Below are 13345 nucleotides of genomic sequence, written 5' to 3' on the forward strand. Positions count from 1 at the left end.
AGTTCAGCATAAACAAAGGCCTGGCTGTGACCCAACTTATTCATTAATGAATTAATTCTCCCTTGTTCCATTAACCTTGGACCTGAAGCATGACTTAGCACTGGTGGAATCAAGAACTCCAAGCTACTTGGAATGCAGTAACTATTGCAGTAAAAAAAAAAAAAAAAAAGGAGTGGCCAAAATAACCTGTGACCTCACTCCTCTTTGCCCATCTTAGTTTTATCTAGTCTTCTAAAAAGTTCCATGGACCAAAATGATGAGAAAAAAGGGGTATAAAAAGAAAGAGAAAATGAATGAGATAAAGGTGTGCTACAGGTTATATGCTGGAACTAGGTACCTCTATTACACCTACTTATGCAGAAGCATTTACTTTTCAAATCTGTGTGTTCCCTTCCCCCTGTCTTTCCTGCCTCATTTTTCAGACATTTTTAAAAATCATATATTGTTTTAAAACTCTACATGAAAATTTACCATCTTAACCATGTTTAAGTGTACAGTTCACTAGTGTAGCATTTCTTTCTGGGGTGAACCTTTCTCTCTAGGCACACTGAGTGGCAGCTGAAGGTGGCACTGGTAGGTACAGCTGGAGCCACGCCAGAGACAGAGGACATTTTCTGGTGCTCAGCAAAGCCCTGCACCCAGACCTGTGCCAGCTGTTGTGGAGAATCCCAGGGAGACTGACCTGAAGTTTCCTTTTCTTATGGAACTAACCAGCCAGATGGAGAACTGATTAGGAACAAAGACAAGCCTGTGTATATTTAGTCACCAATTTGTTGATAGGGCCTATAGACACCGGGGAAGCAGGCGAAATTAAATCTAGTGTAAACCAATATCACAAGGGAAGGTGCTAGAACAAGGAAGAAGGGCATTTCGCAGTGGGATCAGAAAGGTACCTAAGGCAGGTATTGAGCTGGGCAGAGGCGTGGTGGTGAGAGGAGAGTGAGTGGAGTCTAGCTCAATGGGAGAGCATTTGTCCACCATGTACAAGGCCTGGAGTTCAATGCCTTGCACTGCCCCCCCCAAAAAAAAAAATGGAATTCAGAGATGAGGTTGGGATTAAGGTTAAGGAAGATCCCAGGCCTGAGTCTGTAGAAAAAAGTAGCCTTCGCAAAGAGGGCAAGAGAAAGGACTCGAGCAAGAGTGATATAATGAATGTAATGTCCTACCAAGTAACAAAACTCTCCAACATTCTTCAGCAAGATTTCCAGGATGGTAACCCTGGGGAAACTAACCAATGCTCAGCATGCATGAGGTGCTGGGTCCCAGCTCCCAACCCCCACCAAAACCCCACCTAATTATCATCTGAAGAAATGCTATCCATTCTTTTTTTTTTTTTCTTCCAGTGCTGGGGGATAGAACCCAGGCCCTTATGCATGCTAAGCATGTGCTCCACATTGAGTGCCACCCTTAATCCTGCACCCACTTTTGAGTATTTTCCAAAGACTAAAAATGTTCTGTTCTTCCCCTTTCCCTCCTTCTCGTCTTCCTTCTCCTCCTCCTCCTTCTCTTCCTCCTTCCCTTCCTTTTTCTTCTCCTCCCTTCTCCTTTCCCGCCTTCTCCTTCTCGCTCTTCTTCTACTGGGGATGGTATTCAGGGCTTTGCATATACTAGGCAAGCACTCTACAACTGAGCTACACCCCCAGATCTCTGGTTGCTATTTTTGAAAGTAAAATAACAACAAAAAAATAAATCATTCTATATGGTCTTGTTTCCAACTGTCCTGTGTTCCTGCCAGTGGTTCTCAAAATTAAGCATGCATTGTAATCCCTGGACCTGGAGAGCTTGCCACATGATGCCAGACCCCACCCTAGAGTTCTGATTCACTAGGTCTGCAGTGGAGCCAAAGCTTTGCATTAGTGATGAATTTCTGGTGACACCAACTTTCACTGCTGTGGAACTTCTTCCAAGATGATCTGTACAGATGTTCTTTCCAGTTCAAAGATAACTTCCTTTTGGAAGAGAGAGATGAAGACAAAAAGGACCTCCAAGATGCAGGTCTTCTGGGTGTGTTCATTGTGTTTGGTTGGCTGCACAGGAAATGTAAATCATCCAGACAAAAATCCTTACAAGTTTAGGGTATACTCTGCAGAATTTTCTGAGGTCAAATCTCCAGAACCTGTGCTTGAGTCCTAGTACCAGCATGCAGCAAGCAAATACCTTGTAATCATAAAATCTTGGAATCTTGAAGCTGGAAGACACCTACTCTAATCCCTTTCTCTTGAATATAAGGATATTTTTGAGGCTCAGAAAAGTCAAGTAACTTGTCCAAGACCTCAGAGCCAGTGAATAGCAGAGCTGAGATTAGAACCAAGATTTTGTAACTTTCAAAAATTACTATATTGTTTAATGTAAAAAGAAAAGAAAATGAAGACTTCTGCTACCCTTACTTGTATCCAAACTTTGAAGTCATAAGCTTAGAGAAAATATAAGTGGTTGGGGGGTTGCTTGGTAGTAGAGAGCTTGCCTAATATGCCTGAGGTCCTGGGTTCAATTCCCAGCAGTGCAAAAAAAAAAAAAAAAATAGTTACCAGATAGGGGAAAAAAGCAGGAAAAAAGTGTACCTGCCAATAAAAGGAAACCTACAGGAGATATTTTTGTTGGAATTAGTAAACAAATTAAAGACTGTAAAGGAAAAGATGGATACAAAGGGTAAACAAATAATAAACTTTAAGAAAGTCTTTAAAAAGAATCATGGAAATCTCAGGACTGAAAAATATATCTGAAATTAAAATTTTATCCCATGAAAGTACAAAGTTGGTCACAGCAGAAGAAAGATCAGTGAACCTAAAGACAGGTGAAATTTTCTAAATTAAGCAACAAAAAGAACAAAAATTTAAAAATTAGTGAGCAGAGGCTCTCTGACCTGTGAAATTGTCACAAGCCATCAAACACAAATGTAACTGGAGTCACAAAGTAGAGGAGAGTGAAAAATCATGGAATAAATATGCTTTAGTAAACAGGCTTAACATTTTCAAGTTTGAATTTTGAAAAACAGCAATGCATTGATCTAAGAAACTCCTCGAACCCCAACCAACTTAAGTTCAGGGAAAACCAAATATAGGCATATTATACCCAAGCTGTTGAAAGTCAAAGATAAAGTAAATATCTTGGAAGTAGTCAGAGTAAGTGAATAAATAATTAGACACATTGCATGAAGGAAAAAAATGATAAGATAGACAGCTGACTTCTCATCAGGAACAACAAAGGCCAGAAAACATTGGTAGAGTTCTAATAATATTACTCAAAGTAGACTTCAAGTCATGAATATTACCAAAGATAAGAGGAACATTTAATAATGATAAAGTAAAAATATCAAGAAGATAAGGCAGCCCTAGGTATTTGTGTACTTAATAACAAAGCTTAAAAATATGAAGCAAAAATCAACAGAACTAAAGGAAGAATTTGAAAAATTCATTATCATCTCTGGAAATGTTGACATCTCTGTTTGGTAATTGACAGAACAAATAAACTACCAGAAAAAAAGATTTAAGCAGGGCTGGGGTTGTAGCTCAGTGGTAAAGTGCTTGCCTTGCACGCATGAGGCACTGGGTTCAATCCTCAGCACCACATAAAAATAAATCAATAAAATAAAGGTATTGTGTCCATCTACAACCAAAAATATATATTTCTAAAAAAAGATTTGAAAAATACTCAACTTAACTGACCTAACAAACATTCCTAGAACACAACACAATCATGGAAGACTCAGCTTTTCAACTGCATGTGGAAACTGGACTGAGACAATGTATTGAGTAAGGAAATTATATTCAATGTATAAGAATTAAGATCATATGAAATGTGCCTCTTGACCACCCTGAATAAAATTAGAAATCAATAGCCATTAAAGTATCTAGAACTATGAGTTCTGTGTGGTAACCTCTGACCACATGTGGCTATTTAAATTAAAATGAATTACAATTGTAAATTCAGTTCTTCAGTCATATTTCAAGTGTACAATAGCTAAAAGTGGCTAGTAGCTATTATTTTGGATAGCACACAGGAATATTTTCATCATCACAGAAAGTGCCTTTGGACAGTGCTGTAGAAAATTTCCAAATATTTGGAAATTAAGCAATGTACTTCTCAAAGATGGGAGTGTAGCTCAGTGGTAGAGCACATGCCTAGCACATGTGAGGCCCTGAGTTTGATCCCCAGCACTACCAAAATAAATAAATAAAAGAAACAAAGGAATAAATGCATTTCTAAATAACACATGCATAAAAGAAGAAATCAGAGGGGGAAATGGGGAAAAATGGCACTGAACGTTACTAGGAAAACCTCAAAATTGTGAGGTATTGCCAAAGCGGCACTTAAAGTAAAATTATAACTTTGATACTTATATAAGAAAGAACCAATTATCTGTTTGCATTTTTTAAGAGAGAGAGAGAGAGAGAGAGAGAGAGAGAGAGAGAGAGAGAGAATTCTTTTAATATTTATTTTTTAGTTTTCGGTGGACACAACATCTTTATTTATTTATTTATTTTTTAATGTGGTGCTGAGGATTGAACCCAGCACCCCGCGCATGCCACACGAGTGTGCTACCGCTTGAGCCACATCCCCAGCCCCCTGTTTGCATTTTAATAAGGTAAAAAAGAGCAAATTAAATTCAAAATAAAAAGAAGGAAAAAATACAGAAGGTCACAAAGAAGATCAGTGAAATTTAAAAAAAACTAATAGCAAAGGAAATCAACAAAACCCAAAGTTGCTTCTTTGAAAAGACTTAAAAATTTTATAATCCCTAATCTAAAGGGATCCAGGGGGTAAAAAAAAGATAAATAATAAAAATTATAAAGATAAAGAATGAAAGAGAGGATACATTATATACCTTACATTAAAAGAAAAATAAGGGGCCTAGGGATACAGTCCAGGGTAAAATACTTGCATGGCAAGCATGAGGCTCTGGGTTTAGGCCCCAGAACCAAAAATATAAAAAGAAGGAAAAAGAAGGAAATATTATGAAAACTTTATGTCCACAAGTTGGAAAACAGATAAAATAGATAAATTCATTGAAAAGCCCAATTTATCAAAATTGACAAAAGAAGATAGAAAATTGACAAAAGAAGATAGAATCTGGGGCTGGGGATGTTGCTCAAGCGGTAGCGCGCTCAACTGGCATGCGTGCGGCCCGGGTTCGACCCTCAGCACCACATACCAACAAAGATGTTGTGTCCGCCAAGAACTAAAAAAAAATAAATAAATATTAAAAAAATTCTCTCTCTCTCTCTCTCCCCCCTCTCTCGCTCTCTCTTTAAAAAAAAAAAAAAGAAGAAGATAGAATCTGAATGGCTTGATACTTATGAAAGAAATTGAATATGTCATTAAAATTTTTCTCATCAAGAAACTTCTAGACCAAGGTACCTCTTCACTGGTAAATTCAATCAAACATTTGAAGAAGAAACAGCGCCCATCTCACACAAACTCTTCCAGGAAAGAGAGGAGGCAGAAATCTTTGCCAACTGGCTTTAAGAGGCTACAGAAACGATGACAAGATTATATTAGCCTCATAAAGTCAAAAAAAAGGGGCATTTTGTAATGTACAGACCAATATCTCTTAAGAACAAAGATGCAAATATTAACAGGGTATTAGTAAAGCAAAACAAACAATGTTTGTGACGATATATCAAAACCTAGTAATGTTTCTTCCAATAATGCAAGATTGTTTTAACATTTGAAAATAAATAAATATATTTCACCATATTAGCAGAATAAATAAGAAAAAATCATATGGTCATATCTGTGGATGAAGAAAAATGATTCAACAAATTCTACTCATTATTCAAACATTGTAATTGGCATTGAAATATCAAATATACTCTAAGACTGAGAACAAGGCAAAAATGTCTGCTTTCATCACTTCAACATTGTACTGTAGTTTTTAGCCTACACAATCTGGCAAGTTTAAGTAGTTAATGGTAAAGAGCTTGAAAAAGAAGTAAAGCTGCCTTTGCTCATTGATGATAGAATTGTTTATGTAAAATACCCTAAGGAATTTGCAAGAAAAAAATTTATTATAATGAATAAGCTAATTTAGCCAGATCATAGGACCTACAGAGCACTTTTTTTAAAAATGGCATTGTATTTCTGTATGCTATCAGTAAATAAAATTTAAGAAAAATACTGCTACAAAAACATTAAAGCCATGACATATTTAAAAATACATAAGAGATATTCAAAATCTCTACCTTAAAAGTGCAAAACATTATTGAGAAGAGTTTAGAAATCCCTGAATACATGGAGAGATGTACCGTATTTATAAGTCAGGAGACTCAATAGGGTGTGGTGGCCCAGCCTTAGCAATTTAAGAAGACTCTATCTCCAAAAAAAATTTTAAAAACTAGGAATGTGACTCAGTGGTAAAGTACCCTTGGATTCAATTCCAAGTACAAAAGAAAGAAAGAAAGAAAGAAAGGAAGGAAGGAAGGAAGGAAGGAAGGAAGGAAGGAAGGAAGGAAGGAAGGAAGGAAGGAAAGTCTAAAGACTCAATTTGTGAAGATGTCAATTCTAACCAAAGTGCCTTATAAATTGAACATGAACCCAGTCAAAATCTTCCCAAGCACCAGGCATGGTGGCTTAAGCCTGTAATTTCCATGGCTCTGGAGGCTGAGGCAGGAGGATTGCCTGTTCAAAGCCAGCCTCAGCAAAAGCTAAGCAACTCAGTGAGACTCTTTCTCTAAATAAAATACAAAATAGGGCTGAGGATGTGGCTCAGCTGTTGAGTGCCCCTGAATTCAATCCCCAGTATTGCCACCACCACCACCCCCCAAAAAAGAAAGTTCTTCTCAAGTTATTTTTGTACAAATTAGTAAGCTGATTCTAAAATATGAAAACAGCCAAATTGATCTTGAAATAAGAAGTACCAGGCTGGAAGATTTAGACCTCCCAATTTTAGGGCTTACTTACAGAGACAGTGTATATGATACAAATAGAGACAAATAACTCAGCAGAACAGAATAAAGAGTCTAGAAATTGTGTGTGGCCAGGGGGAGGTATATGAAATGTAGTCAACTTATTTTCAACAAAATTGCCTCAGTGATTAAATGGGGAAATTCATTTTGATGAATTATGCTGGAACTATTCAATATCCATATGGGAAAAAAATGTACCCTTGCCCCTACTTTATGTCACAAATGAAAATTTGAGATGGATCTTAGACCAAAAAGTAAAATTAAACACCTCCAAATAAAGCATAAGGGAACATTTGTGACCTTGAGGTTGGCAACAACTTCTTAGGATATAAAAAATGTTAACTATGAAATAAATGATTGATAAACAATCAAATTTAAAATAATTCTGTTTAAAGTATAGTATTAAGAAACTGAAATGGCAAGCCAGTCTGGGAGAATTATGCAATACATATGCCTAGCCAAGGTCTTCTATCGGAATATATAAAGTACTTCAGATGAAAAAAATTTTTTAAAACTCAATTCTTATATGGGCAGAAGATTTTAACAGACATTTCACAAAAGAAGATACTATATACAAATAGGAAATAAGTCTCAGAAAAGTGATTAAAATCATTAGTCAGCAGGGAAATTACAAATTAAAATCAGAGTTACATGCTACTTCCCATGCATGAATGGTTAAAATTAAAAAGACATACGATATTAAATGCTAACGAGGATGTGGAGCAACTGAAATTTTCTTACAATATTAGTGGAGTGTAAAATGGTACTACCACCTTGAGTAACAGCTTAGCAGTTTTTTCATAAGGTTGAAAATACACCTACCAAATAAGGTGAAATAAAATAAGTAAATCGTGCAACTACTACATGATGTACCAATTCTCTACCAGAGAATGTAACTAAAGGAAAGGAAATCATATTTCTTTCTTGCAAGCACCTTTACATTAGCTTTATTCACAATAGTTCCCAAATAGAAACAATCCAAAGGTCTATCAACAATTGAGACAAATTTTGACATATGAATACAATGTAATACTATCTAGCAATAAAACAAAAGTTACTAGTACACTGAACAACAAGTGCATGGTTCTCAAAAGCACTGTTGAGAAAAGATGCCAGGTGCAAAAAAGTAAATACTTAAGTTATTCTACTTATATGAAATTCTAAAATAGGCTATATTAATATATAATGAGAGAAATCAGACAACAACATTGTTTGCCTCTATTGGGAGTCATTTTCAGGGCTGAAAATGGGTATGAAGGAACCTCCTGGATTCATGGAAAGCTGTTTATCTTGATTAGGGTTGAGGTTACAGGAATACATATATATAAACTCATCTACTTTACATTAATATGTGTACATTTCACTGTGTGAAAAACTAGACCTCTATTTGCAAAGTACTGGAAAAGAAAACGGAGAGATTTGTCCATGACTTTTTCTCAGTGTTGGCAAAACCAACTGGCTGAACCCCACCTCTGTGCAATCTGGGACACAGCTCCTCATTGGGCTGGGACTCTTCTCTCTGGGAGGTTGCTGGGAAGACAGGAACTCATCCACTGGATTGAAGAACATGGAAGCCAATGATGAGGAAAAGGGAGAGGAAGAGATGTTGTTGGTATACTTGGCATAGAAACCAAACTGGAGTAAGTGGGAGGTGAGGGTGGAGAGAGAATAGTAGCAGGGGATTGTACCCAGGGCCTTGACATGTTTAAATATATATATGGTTTTTTAGGTGGACACATGCCTTTATTTTATTTTTAGGTGGTGCCAAGAATTGAACCCAGTGCCTCACTCATTCTAGGCGAGCATGAGCCACATCCCCAGGCCTTTGACATGAGTTTTAAACATGAGCTCTACCACTGAGCTAGACCCACAGCCCCTAGATAGTATTGCTTAATCAAATGAAAGACTGGAGGAAAACAGATTTAAATAATTTTTGAACTATCTGGAGAAGAGGTTGGAGGAAATAACTTTGTCCACAGTAGTGTATTCAATAAAAAAGCAAGAAGTGGCAGATCTGACTATATGACCTATTAAAATTTTGCCAAAAATAAAAAAAAAGATTAAAATGCAAACAGTCCAGGAAAAATATTTGAACAAAAACTAACAGTTAGTAGTTTTATGACCATGAGAAAAATCCTTACCAATTGATTTTTTTAGATGACTCCAGTGGAGGAGCAGGAAAAGGACATAGATCTAGGATTCAAAGGCAAAGCCAGTAGACAAATACATGAAATCATATTCATTGGTCCTGATAATAAAAGAAGTGAAAGTATTAAGTTTTTGTTTTACTACTAAATTAACAAAACAAAAATTTAACTAAACATAACTAATACTGGCAAGGACGTAGTTTACAGATGAAGAAAGGAGGTAATATAATTATATTTGATTTGGAAATCATATTATAAATTGGCATAATTCTTTTCAAAATCACTCGGCACAAGACATTAACAGTCATCAGAATGTTAACTCCTTGTATATGCTCAATGGGTGCAAGGTCCTGGGTTCATCCCAGTACCAAAAGTAAATAAATAAATAAACAAAAATTAAATGAAAAAAATTCAAAACAAGCTAGGCATGGTGGTACATGCCTGTAATCCCAGGCAGACTAACAAAAACAATATCATCGGGAGGCTGAGTAAGGAGAATCACGTGTTCAGAGCCAGCCTCAGCAACTTAGCAAGGTCCTAAGCAACTCAATGAGACTCTGTCTCTAAATAAAATGCAAAAAAGGGAGGGGGGTGCTGAGGATGTGGCTCAAGTGGTAACACGCTCACCTGGCATGCATGGGGCGCTGGGTTCGATCCTCAGCACCACATACAAATAAAACAAAGATGTTGTGTGCACCAAAAACTGAAAAATAAATATTAAAAAATTCTCCCTCTCTCTCTCTCTCTCTCTCTCTCTCTCTCTCTCTCTCTCTCTCTCTCTCTTAAAAAAAAGGATTGGGGATGTGGCTCAGTGGTTAAACACCTCTTAGTTCAATCCCCGGTACAAAAAAAAATTATATATATATATATATATATTTAAAACACACACAAAAATGTTTGTAGTCTAATGCTGTTGTTTACAGAGTCACCAACACCCTACACTACATTGCATCTGGCCTGTGGATGATGTTCTTTGTAGGGTTCTTTATAACAAAAGAAAAAGGGCAGCAGTTGTAATGTACAAATGGAAAAAAATGATTAGCAGTTTTGTTAAGAGTTCAGAACCTGGATTCTAACCAAAAGGTTTGAAATCCAGCTCTGCCCACCACAGGCTGCATTACCAACAGCTCTCTGAAATCCACATCTGAAACATAAAGAATATTATCACCTACATCGAAAGCATAGATCATTAAATGAGATGATACTTGGGAACACAGAGCACTCTGCTTAGCATATAAGATAGTACACGTTAGACATTATTAATCCTGCCACTGGATGAAATACCGTTTAGCCATAAGAAGCTTAAAAATATGAAACAAAAGTTGGTAGAATACTTTGCAAAATGCCAATGGTATATCATATGCAAAAAAAAAGCCAACTATAAAAATTATTAGATGGTAATGAGCCATCTATCTCTAATAAACTGACTGCAGAGCACTTGTAAGGTATCAAACAAGCATGATGAAGTGGTGTTAGGGTGATAAGAGTGTGGATACTGCTGGATGTGGTGGCACACACCTGTAAAACCAGCAGCTCAGGAGGCTGAGACAGGAGGATCTCGAGTCAAAAACCAGTCTCAGCAAAAGCAAAGCACTAAGCAACTCAATGAGACCCAAAACAGGGCTGGGGATGTGGCTCAATGGTTGAGTGCCCCTGAGTTCAATCCCGATCCCTACTCACATCCCCCTCAAAAGAGAATGGGTACTACTTTTTATTTTTTAACTTGTGATTTTTAAAAAAAATATATTTTCAGTTGTAGATGGACACAGTAACTTTATTTTATTTTATTTTTTTAGAGAGAGAGAGAGAATTTTTTTAATATTTATTTTTTAGTTTTCAGTGGACACAACATCTTTATTTTATTTTATTTTTTTTTAATGTGGTGCTGAGGATCGAACCCAGCATCCCGTGCATGCCAGGCGAGCATGCTACTGCTTGAGCCACATCCCCAGTCCCAGTACCTTTATTTTTATTTATTAATTTTTATGTGGTGCTCAGGATCAAACCCAGTGCTCTACCATTGAGCTACAGCCCCAGCCCTTGTGATATTTTCATAAATAAAAATAAATTCACACAGCATAAAACCTACTATATCAGATCACGAGGTTCCTTTTTTGATTCAGCAGTCAAGGAGGCTAAAGCCATCTGCCTGGACTGCCAGTTCCCCCTCCTCATTGGTGGTCCTTGACTAACTCTTATCCTCACTGTCGGCTGGCCCAAGCACTAGTCACTTCCTGTTATTAACTGTTACACTCCTATGGGGCCACCTCCAAATTCTTTTTTTGTTGAACACAGGGGCCCTTAACCACTGAGGCACATCCCCAGCCCTATTCTGTATTTTATTTTGAGACAGAGTCTCACTGAGTCACTTAGGGCCTCACTAAATTTCAGAGATTGACTTTGAACTCGTGATCCTCCTGCCTCAGCCTTCCAAGCCACTGGGATTACAGGTGTGTGCCACCATGCCCGGCTGTGACCTCAGAATTCTAAATGAAAGGCTCCATCTTTTCAAGCTGTGTTAATAGTGCCACCAACTTTGTCTCTGTTGCTCTATTCTTAACAGAGTCTGTTCCTACCTGTACGTGAAGTAGACAAAAGAGCCATGGGAGATGGACCAGGCTCTAGGGTGTCTTCTTCAACCCCACAGACAAGAAAAGCCACATTTTCTAGACCACGTTTACCTGGAAACCTCTTTCCTATTATTCAAAAGCCCCTGTCTGTGCCTAATCAGGATGATTAGATAAGGTTTTGCCTGCAGAGCAGAGTGGTTCATGCCTATAATCCCAGCAAGGGAGACTAAGGCAGGAGGATTGCAAGTTTGAGGCCAGTACCAGAAATTTATCAAAGACTTGAGCAACTCAGCAAGACCCTGACTCAAAATAAAAAATTACAATGGTTGGGGACATAGCTCAGTGATAAAGCACCCCTGGGTTCAATCACCAGTACAAAAAAAAAAAAAAAAAAAGAGTGGGGGTGGGGGAATTTGCCTTTTAATTGTTTCCTGCCCTCCATGTGTTAGTTATTTCCATAGGATGCCAAGTTTGTTACTGTGAGAATAGCTGAAGTGGTTGAGACCCACTTTAAATTCAACCACAGGGCTGGGTTGTAGCTCAGCGGCAGAGCACTTGCCTAGCATGTGTGAGGCAGTGGGTTTGATTCTCAGCACCACATATACACAAATAAATAAAGGTCCATCAATAACTAATAAATTTTTTTAAATAATAAAAAAATAAATTCAACCACAGTTTGTAGAGGACCATATTTTATTTATTTTTCAATGTAAGTAGCTAAAGGTAATTGTAACTAAAACCTGCCTAACATGAACTTGTATTATGGCAAGCAAAATCATTGCTGTCACTCATATTTGTGGCTGCAGCTCAAAGAAGTCCACAACATTGTATTTAGCATACATTGAGCATTTCTTTGCTCTAGTTTTTGCAAACATCAATTTCTCATGGTTGTAAAAGAACAGATCATGTACTCTGATCTCCATGAGGTTCCTGGGTCTGATTTACAATATCTCCACCAGGAATAACCCTGGCAGTTTATCCCTCTTGTAGTTGATTTAACTGTGAGCAAGTTCTCCCTTGGGTTAATTCATAACTCACTGTCTTCACCTTCTGCGGTGTGACTCAAAACAAGTTACAGGCGGTTTTGGGTTGTGGTTGCTTTTTTAATGACCTGAAAGTTGACAATTTACCAAACAGGTGTTTCATTTACTGGCACCCAGTCAGAAATATGCGGTTCCCTGGTTTGTTAAAATAATGTCAAGGTGTTAGGTTTTTAGCCATCCAGCTTATGTTCCACCCAAAAGGAGCAAATCAATCTTTTAGGCTCTGGGGCAGTGAGTCACAAATTCCATAAAAGGCCCAACTTCCAGTCCCTCACAGTGAGGATTAATGGCTTCTCACCCTGAGTGTGATCCCCTTGATCCTCTTGAGGCAGATGCTGCACTCTCAGAGGGAGTTCTGAGCAAAAGTGATTACCCTGTCTTGCCAGGAGGAACTGTTCTGCTTAAGAAGTGAAGAGGAGTGGAGAGATGGCTGAAAGAAAACACTTATTTAAAGATTTAAAACTTAAAGTAATTATGTTCTAAGATGATGAAACAATGTGTTCACGATTTTTATGGGAAATGATTTTGAATTGAAAGTTTTCTGCCCCCTTGAACTGATCAATCCAATGTGAAGGGGCAAATGACACGGGTGAGGACACAGGTTTCCCACCAGCTTGTGCTTGAAAAGTTTACTCAAGAAACTACTTTGGCAAAACAAGATGGGAATCTAAGAAAGGGAA

The 13345-nt window shown here is 37.5% G+C and overlaps 1 long non-coding RNA gene across 1 annotated transcript; it reads right to left on the reverse strand.

The window, feature by feature from the left end:
- Positions 1-7981: 7981 nt before the first annotated feature.
- On the reverse strand, positions 7982-13077 carry LOC308652087. The gene is made up of 3 exons (XR_014022729.1): positions 12964-13077; positions 9047-9153; positions 7982-8458 (listed from the first exon to the last, which is right to left on the reverse strand). It is a non-coding gene; the product is annotated as an uncharacterized lncRNA (long non-coding RNA).
- Between the last annotated feature and the right edge of the window lie 268 nt (positions 13078-13345).

This window comes from Spermophilus citellus (genome assembly GCF_964194105.1).
Source record: "Spermophilus citellus genome assembly, chromosome: 6".
In the NCBI taxonomy this organism is placed as follows: domain Eukaryota; kingdom Metazoa; phylum Chordata; class Mammalia; order Rodentia; family Sciuridae; genus Spermophilus; species Spermophilus citellus.